Source organism: Rana temporaria, chromosome 9 (assembly GCF_905171775.1).
Source record: "Rana temporaria chromosome 9, aRanTem1.1, whole genome shotgun sequence".
Taxonomy (NCBI): Eukaryota; Metazoa; Chordata; class Amphibia; order Anura; family Ranidae; genus Rana; species Rana temporaria.
In genome coordinates this window covers 144417488-144427328 of record NC_053497.1, presented here as the reverse complement: position 1 = coordinate 144427328, position 9841 = coordinate 144417488, and the positions used below count along the sequence as shown (strand labels likewise).

At 43.1% G+C, this 9841-nt stretch overlaps 1 protein-coding gene across 1 annotated transcript in view; it reads left to right on the top strand.

Moving 5' to 3' along the window:
• Positions 1-2485: 2485 nt before the first annotated feature.
• The window catches only part of PKN3 (protein kinase N3), a 94422-nt gene continuing 87066 nt past the window's right edge, over positions 2486-9841 (top strand). The window contains exon 1 of the mRNA XM_040324730.1: positions 2486-2712. The gene's annotated coding sequence lies outside the window, so the exon portion shown is untranslated. The remainder of the gene's footprint in view (positions 2713-9841) is intronic.

Below are 9841 nucleotides of genomic sequence, written 5' to 3'. Positions count from 1 at the left end.
AGAACAATCAGGAACCTTTCCCTAAAGTATCTAATGCATAGTATCTCACTGGAACATATGCAGTGCTGCTGCAATATGCAGAGTATCTCACAGGAACATATGCAGTGCTGGTGTAATATGCAGAGTATCTCACAGGAACATATGCAATGCTGCTGCAATTTGATTTGTGAAGCAGGACTGACTCTTATATATTTCTCTCCCTATAAGAACAATCTGGAACCTTTCCCTAAAGTATCTAATGCAGAGTATCTCACAGGAACATATGCAGCGCTGGTGTAATATGATTTCTGTAGCAGGACAATCTGACTCCTATCTAATTCTCTCCCTCAGATCAGATCAGCAGCAGCCTTTCCCTACCCTATCTAAAGCAGAGTGATGAGCTGTGCTATGTCCCTCTAGCTTATATAGAGTCTGGGTCACATGCTGGGTCACATGCTGCACTGGCCAATCACAGCCATGCCATTAGTAGGCATGGCTGTGATGGCTTCTTAGTCACAGGAGTAAAACAAATGGTGATTGGCTGCCCTGCAGCCCGCCATTAGTTTGCTGAACACCGGACCCGAACTTACAGCAAATAATCCGGTTCCGGGTACAAAAAAAACAAAAGTCTGTACCGAACCCGAAAGTTACAGTTCGGGTTCGCTCAACCCTATCTAGGCGTCCAGAGATTTGAAAGCTGTGGTCTTTTTCTGGGATGGATCAGAGCAAATCTTATAGGTCATGTGCTGGCACATGACTGCATTGATCAATCAGAATCACTCTGATCCATTTTGACGTCCATAAGAAAAGAATGGGATAAAGACCATGACTTTTAAGTATTATGACTCCTGAACTACCTGCCTGGGCAGTGAAAGCCAACAATCTACATGTAGGCAGGAACGTTGCCCAAGTTGGGAAGGCTAGGGTAAAATGTGTTTCCCGGTTCTTTTCTTGCCGGGCTTTCCTGGATCTGACCCACTGGTTCTGTGCAATATAAAAGGGACAAAGTGGTCTATAACTAGAGAGCTGAGGGGACTAAGAGCTGAGAAACTGTTTGTACCACCGCCGGACTCCATCCTGTTGGCCTGCTGAGTTTGGGACGAAGGAGCTGCTGGGACTTGTAATCTGCCCTAAAGATGCTAATCCTGGACAATACCACTATGGACTCTGCCAATAATAGACTCCTTTCTGTGCTGGTATGCTGGGGCAGCCACAAGCCTGAGTTAGCGACTAGGGATGTTAGGAAAAAACTGCACAATATGTTGTACTGCCTAGTTAATTTATTCCTCAGTAAAACTTTGCCTGGTCTCAAGTTACTCAAGGGGTATAATGCAAATAACCAGCATATACAGTCTACAGCACAGATCACCAAGCACATTGGGGTATGAAGATAACGGTACAATAGTTCATACTGGTGTCCGTTTATGAAGCAGTGAAATCTATTCACTGCTTCGTTCTCCGGCATTCACGGTGGAGATTTTTCTCCTCTGTGTGCCTGTTTATGAAGCGGAGAAGATCACTTCACCCTTGGAGGAGTGAAGTGATCTACCAATGCTTCAAACAGTGGAGAACGGCCCGTGATACTGGAATCTCGTGAGACTTTACGAGATTACAGTACCAGAAATTCACAGAAAAACCAAGATGACAGTTTATTGAGCGGTGATAAATTATCACCGCTCAGTACACTGTCAGACCATGTGGGTAATGTAATTAAAATAAACGAGTCCCCCTTCATATATATATATATATATATATATATATATATATATATATATTTATATTTATATAGAGTGTACACACACACACATTGTATATACATGTAAATACACACACATTATATATATATATATATATATATATATATATATACACAGGTACACATTATATTTATATACAGGTACACATTATATATATGTATACACATAAATATTACAGGGGGACATGGTTACAGTGTTGGGGGGTCAGAACGAGGTAGAAGGAAGTTAAAAATCTTCCTCCTTCCTCCTCAGATCCCCCGGGATTCCCTCTTTACTCCCCGCTTCACCACCTCTAAGATGGTGAATCGGGGAGTGTGAATTCTGACTCAGATCGCCAGTGAAGCGCTCAGATCGCAGCTTCATAAACTGGCCGTTACTGTGTCAGTCTATGAGACTTCTCTGTGTGTGGAGCTAATCGTCGGGAGAACAAATTCAAACACTTCTCCCCCCGATTATCTCTGTTTCATAAACTGTTTATGGGCTGTGATCAGTGGTGATCCTTGGGATCACCGCTCTTCACTGCTTCATAAACGGACACCTTTGTGTGAAGATACACATCTCCATTGTTTTGTGAAAAAATTAGCCCATTTTGAGTTTATATACACTTTAACGCTGCATTTTACTATATGTCCACAAGATGGCAGAATTTCCCTCTGCCAATTTATGCAGCAGCAATTCTTTACTTCTCCGCTGCTACTAGTGCTGCTAAGGTTCAAATTGTTCTTTTGCTTGGTGTTGACAATCTCTCCTCGCTGGGGGGCGCTTGTCCAGCCGTTATTGAGTGCAGTACACTGTGCTCTCCGCTGGGTGGAGCAGCTTTTCCCGGGAAGATTGAAGTTAGTGCGAGAAGACGAGCGGACAGAGGAGATCCGGGGAGATCGTGTACCGGGGAGAAGAGTGCGGAGTCCGCTGTGTACCGGAGAGAGCGCGGGCCGCGAGGTCTATGGTGTACTGAGCCCTGGAGACATGTGAGCAGGTGGGTGTGTACTGTGTATAATGTGTGTGTACAGGTAGGGGATATGTATATGATCTGTATAGGTCTATGATATCTGTGTATATGGGGTGTACAGGTGTATGATCTCTGTGTATATATGGGGTGTATGATCTCTGTGTATATATGGGGTGTATGATCTCTGTGTATATATAGGGTGTATGATCTCTGTGTATATATAGGGTGTATGATCTCTGTGTATATATGGGGTGTATGATCTCTGTATATATATATATGGGGTGTATGATCTCTGTGTATATATGGGGTGTATGATCTCTGTGTATATATGGGGTGTATGATCTCTGTATATATGGGGTGTATGATCTCTGTATATATGGGGTGTATGATCTCTGTATATATGGGGTGTATGATCTCTGTATATATGGGGTGTATGATCTCTGTATATATGGGGTGTATGATCTCTGTGTATATATGGGGTGTATGATCTCTGTGTGTATATATGGGGTGTATGATCTCTGTGTATATATAGGGTGTATGATCTCTGTGTATATATAGGGTGTATGATCTCTGTGTATATGGGGTGTATGATCTCTGTGTATATATGGGGTGTATGATCTCTGTGTATATATGGGGTGTATGATCTCTGTGTATATATGGGGTGTATGATCTCTGTGTATATATGGGGTGTATGATCTCTGTGTATATATGGGGTGTATGATCTCTGTGTGTATATGGGGTGTATGATCTCTGTATATATATGGGGTGTATGATCTCTGTGTATATATAGGGTGTATGATCTCTGTGTATATATGGGGTGTATGATCTCTGTGTATATATGGGGTGTATGATCTCTGTGTATATATGGGGTGTATGATCTCTGTGTGTATATGGGGTGTATGATCTCTGTGTATATATGGGGTGTATGATCTCTGTGTATATATGGGGTGTATGATCTCTGTGTGTATATGGGGTGTATGATCTCTGTATGTATATGGGGTGTATGATCTCTGTATGTATATGGGGTGTATGATCTCTGTATGTATATGGGGTGTATGATCTCTGTGTATATATGGGGTGTATGATCTCTGTGTATATATGGGGTGTATGATCTCTGTGAATATATGGGGTGTATGATCTCTGTGTATATATGGGGTGTATGATCTCTGTGTATATATGGGGTGTATGATCTCTGTGTATATATGGGGTGTATGATCTCTGTGTATATATGGGGTGTATGATCTCTGTGTATATATGGGGTGTATGATCTCTGTGTATATATGGGGTGTATGATCTCTGTGTATATATGGGGTGTATGATCTCTGTATATATGGGGTTTAAAGGTGTACAGGTGTATGATCTCTGTGTGTATGATCTCTGTATATATTGGGTGTATAATGCGTGTATGAGGTGTATGAGCTCTGTATATATGGGGTGTACAGGTGTATGATGTGTATATGATCTCTGTATATATGGGGTGTATGTCTACAGGTGTATAATGTTGTGTATATGGGGGTGTACAGGTTTATGATCTCTGTATATATGGGGTGTACAGGTGTACAGGTGTATGATCTGTGTGTGTGTGTGTGTGTGTGTGTGTAGGAAGGTGTATGATCTCAGTATATATGGGGTGTACAGGTTTATGATCTCTGTATATATGGGGTGTATGTTCTCTGTATATATGGGGTTTAAAGGTGTACAGGTGTATGATCTCTGTGTGTGTGTGTAGGAGGTGTATGATCTCTGTATATATGGGGTGTACAGGTGTATGATCTCTGTGTATATAGGATCTACCGGCGTATGAGGTGTACAGGTGTATGATCTCTCTGTGTGTGTGTGTGTATATATATATATATGTGTATATATATATATATATGTGTGTATGTATATATATATATATATATATATATATATATATGGGGTGTACAGGTTTATGATCTCTGTGTATATAGGATCTACAGGCGTATGAGGTGTATGATGTGCATATGAGGTGTACAGGTGTATGATGTGCATATGAGGTGTACAGGTGTATGATGTGTATATGGGGTGTACAGGTGTATGCTGTGTATATGGGGTGTACAGGTGAGGTGTACATGTCTATTACATGCATTTGGTGGTGGGATGGGTTTGGACAGGTTTATGATATGTGTATGTGGGAGGAGGTCTGTTATATGTATATGGGGTATACAGGTCTAATGGTATGTGTTTGGGGATGGGGGTCTATTATATGTTGGATAGGGGGCATGCAGATCTGTTATGTATATGTGGTGGTCTATAATATGTATATGAGATGTACATGTATGGTGTGTGTACTGTATATAGGAGGTGTACAGGTGTATATGGGGGGGGTCTATTATAGGTATATATAGGAGATGTATCAATCTGTTATGATGTGTATATGATGTACAGGTCTGTCATATGTGGACGGGTTGGATAGGGGTGTACCTGCTGTCTGGGGGAGGGACTATCTCTGGCAAGTTTGGAGTGTACAGAATATTTGCCCCATAGGATTTCTATTGCGATTCATGTACATGCGTGTTTTAGGGGATAAGAAGTTATTTGGAAATTTCAAATTTGTGTGTGTGTGTGTGTTTACATTAAAACCTTGGTGACCCATTAGCAGATGATGTGTGTTGGGTTGGGTGGGTGCCGGTCGCTCTCCCGTTGTCACTACTCTTAGGGCTACAAGGCAATTCTAATCCCTGGTCACTAAATCTACAATCCCGGAATGTAAGGTATTGTAGTGTAGCAGTCCTTGGGCTGATGTCAGATGGGCAATTCTACTACTAGAGTCACATTGCCAGCTGTAGGAAGGAACACCAAGTGCCAGTTCCCACCAGTCGCAGTTCCGTGTGCTTTTTTTTTTCTGCATGAAACGCATGCACAGTGTTCTCCATGCATTCCAATGGCTCTAGTTCACACCATGCATTCCGTTTCTGGTCAGTTTCTGCATTGGAATACATGGAAAACACTGTGAATGCGTTTTGAGGCCCGGTTCACACTTGTGCGATGCCGGACATCGCATGTAATTCACAGCGCACTGCTGTTCGGATCAGAATCGGATCGCATGTGTGTTCACACCTATGCAATCCGATTCATGTCTGAACTGTCAGTTCGCAGTGCGATACGCAAGCTGAAATGGGGGTGTCATTAACATATAATAACACTCCCCAGCAGTTCGCATAGGGGTATGTGTGAACTGCCATGCGATGGAACCCGCAGTGGATTCGCAGGGTTCTCGCATCGCACAAGTGTGAACCGGGCCTTAGTGCAGAGAAAATGCATACAGAACTGCATCTGGTGTGAAGTGGCCCCCTAAAGAGGCTTCCGATCTGTCTGTATGGAATAGCGCCCCCTATAGCCAGATGCATGAAAATTTCACTCTGTAGCTGGCCTGAACGTTGCTGATTCTCAATCACTAGTGATGGGAGCGCCACCCTATGGCGGCAGAGGGAGCCATTCCATAGGGACAGACAAGCTGCCTTTTTAGTGACCCTGCTGCTGGCGGTGATGTATAAAAATTGGCAGCAGGGCAGTCACCCGTCTGACATCGGCTTTATAAAGTTACGGGTGGCTGCGTTTTTAGTCTTTTTTTTATTTCCCCCTAGTAGTCCTGCAGATACACACTTGTGTTTTTTGCACCTGTCACTAGGTGGCTACATTTACTTCCCCACTGTTTCAATGGAAAGAGCCATGGGTAACCCAGCCTAGGCTTCCAATATGTCTGCTCTTATTCATCTCCATTATCTGGGACTGATGGGATTAGTAGTTGGGCTTCATTCACACTAATGGAACATGTTCACATCAATGTTTTTGTAAAGGGTCGGGGACTTTTTTTTCCTCAAAAGCAGCACTTTGCATGTAATAGAATTCAATGGACCCACATCCAAAATGCAATTTGCGGTTTGCGTTTTTTTTTTTTTAACCTGTTTATAACTGTTTTTTAAAGGAAATGTAAAAAAATTGCCGGGTAAAAATAAAAAAAAATATAAAAAAAACAGCACAAATCGTGGTAAAAACGTGCGTCGAAAAATGCAGCAAGCACCGCAAAAAGGCTCAAAACCAACATGCATAGGTGTGAATCGAGCCTGAGAGAGAAAAGATTGTTTGGGCTTTTTTTTTTTTTAGCTCACAAGGGCACAGCATTGTTGGCATTATCACTATGTGTTTTCTGTACTTGATGAAAATGTTCTTGGCCTAAAAAAAGAAAACAAATGCAGCCACCACATCTCAGCATTGGTAATCTGTAATACATTACATTTTTATTCTTGGCTTCAGTTGCACTTTAACCCAGGGTTTGACAAATTTGCTTGGAATCTAGGAGCCAGCTAAAAAAGTTAGGAGCCAGAAAATGTGCCCCGTCGAGCTTGCGCACAGAAGCGAACACATACGTGAGTAGCGCCCGCATATGTAAACGGTATTCAAACCACACATGTGAGGTATCGCCGCGATCGTTCGAGCGAGAGCAATAATTCTAGCTCTAGACCTCCTCTGTAAACTCAAAACATGCAACCTGTAGATTTTTTTTAAACGTCGCCTATGAAGATTTTAAAGGGTAAAACTTTTTGTCGGCATTCCACGAGCAGACGCAATTTTGAAGCGTGGCATGTTGGGTATCAATTTACTCGGCGTAACATTATCTTTCACAAAATAAAAAAAAAATTGGGCTAACTTTACTGTTGTCTTATTTTTAATTAAAAAAAGTGTATTTTTTTTCCCCAAAAAATGCGCTTGTAAGACCGCTGCGCAAATACGGTGTGACAGAAAGTATTGCAACGATCGCCATTTTATTCTCTAGGGTGTTAGATTATATATATTTTTTAATGTTTGGGGGTTCTTCTAATTAGAGGGAAGGAGATGGCAGTGAAAATATTGAAAAATGACACATTATAATTGCTGCAATGCCAATGTAATGTAATGCCAACGGCCACCACCAGATGGCGCCAGCTCACATAAGCTTCCGAAGAGCTTGGGACTTCACAAGGCCGCAAAGCTGCAGCCTCAATTACCGGCCGTCACGGACCCGCCGCGATCGTGCGGCGGGGGAGGTGGGGGCGCACGGAGACACAGGATCCTGTGCCTCCGTGCACCCCCAACTCCCCCGCCGCGGCCGGTAATTGAGGCCGCGGCCTCAATTACTGGCGGGCGCCAGGTCACAATTTCTTGTCGCCAATGCGACCTGGCGCCTGGATATTGTCGACCCCTGCTTTGACCTCTTACTGGCAGTCACCTAAATAGGCTGGAGGTCTGTTTGTATCCCAATGACATTTAATGGGAATGGATAACTGAACTATTGGAATGAATGGCTGCCTATGGAGTAGGCTACACAAGTAGCATGTACCGTATATACTGGAGTGATTTTTTTAAGATGAATGAGGCATTGTGTGTCCTACGAGACGCATTGCTACTACATGATTCTTGTGTTTCCTACCCCATAGGAGGCATTTTTTTAGCACATCTAGAGATTTTAGTCGGATTGCCTTCATGTCCAAAAAGTTAAAAAAAAAAAGTTTTTACAATACATTATTATAAAGGTGCCCCCCCCCCCCCACATTTTGCTGTACATTGTCAAATGTGGAAGGTCGCTTGAGATGATGCTGAAGTGCGGCGCCGGTGAATAGGCTGCAGTACAAACGTATCCGTGTTTGTATTCCTTCCTCGCTGTCCAAACCAAAATATATATTTTTTGCCTGAAGTCGGACTTGTGCCAGTTAACGTCCTGTTACGGATTTGATTATCATTTGTAATTAGCATCTTTAAAGCATACTGACCCACAAAAAAAGCAATTACAATTACCATTAACAGTAATTAGGTCAGCTAAATATATTTAATTGGTTGTCATGAGCTGCTGTAGCACCTTGTGTGTCAGAGCTGATGTTGCGTCTGGTTTGTAAACTGCTGGAGGAAAACGTTTCGTTTTGGCAGGGAAGGGTTAGAACTAGTGTGTGTGTGTGTGTGTGTGTGTGTGTGTGTATATTATTTTTTTATAATATATATATATATATATATATATATATATATATATATATATATATATATATATTCATTCTTGTATAGATTTCTCTTTACTTCCTGTCCTGGAGGTACAACAGGAAGTGAGAGGAAGTCCTCTCTTACCTTAGGTTCACCTCTATGCATCTGCAGTTGATGTGTTTTTCCGACAAGTTTTGTGGTGCGTTTTTTGCATGCAGTTTTTATGCCTTTTTGGCTTTTTTTTTCTCTTTAATTAAAGGTGTTGTAAAGGATAATTTTTTAATTTTTTTTTTTTTTTAAATAACAAATATGTTATACTTGCCTCCACTGTGCAGCTCATTTTGCACCGAGTGGCCACGAACCTGGTCTTCTGGTGGCCCTCAGCGGCTGTCTCGGCTCCTCCCCGCAAGAACTAACCCCCTTCGTGGGAGCTCTCTCCCATTGGGTTAGTTCATGTGGGCGCGCTCTCGTCATACAGCCAGCGGCCATAGGCGCTCACTGTATCACTTGGCCGCGCCACGTCATTGGCTGTGATAGCAGAGCAGCCACTGGCTCGCGCTGCTTTCAATCAATCCATCCAATCTAGCTAATCCACAGCCAGACTGAGAGGAGGACGTCGGGGGCGAGCGCAGCAGGTGAACCGGCTGAGGTAAGTAAAACGGGGGGGGGCGTAACTGTCATGTTTTTTCACCTTAATGCATAGGATACATTAAGGTGAAAAAACATGAACCTTTAACCACTTCCCGACCCGCGTATTGTAAATGTACGTCCTCTTTTTAAACATGGATATCTCAGTAACGGCAGCAGCTGCTGCCACAACTGAGATATCCATGTTTTCAGCGAGCGGCCGTGTAAACGATAACGGCGGTCTCCGCGGCGGATTCGCCGCGAGATCGCCGTTATCGGTGGCGGGAGAGGGGCCCCCCCCCTCCCGCCGCTTTTCCGCGCCCTCCGGCGCTTACCGGAGCCGTCGGTAGCGGCGGAGGAGATCCGATTCTGCCGCTTGGAGAGTGAGGACTTGAGTGAGGGCAAGATGGCCCCCACCCGTCCTCATAGCTCTGCTGGGCGGAAGTGACGTCAAAACGTCAGTCCCGCCCAGCCTCTTAAAGAGACAATTTTTTTTTTTTGTCATTTTTTTAAATGACAAATTTTCCTTTTTTTTTTTTTTTTTTGCATTTAAGCC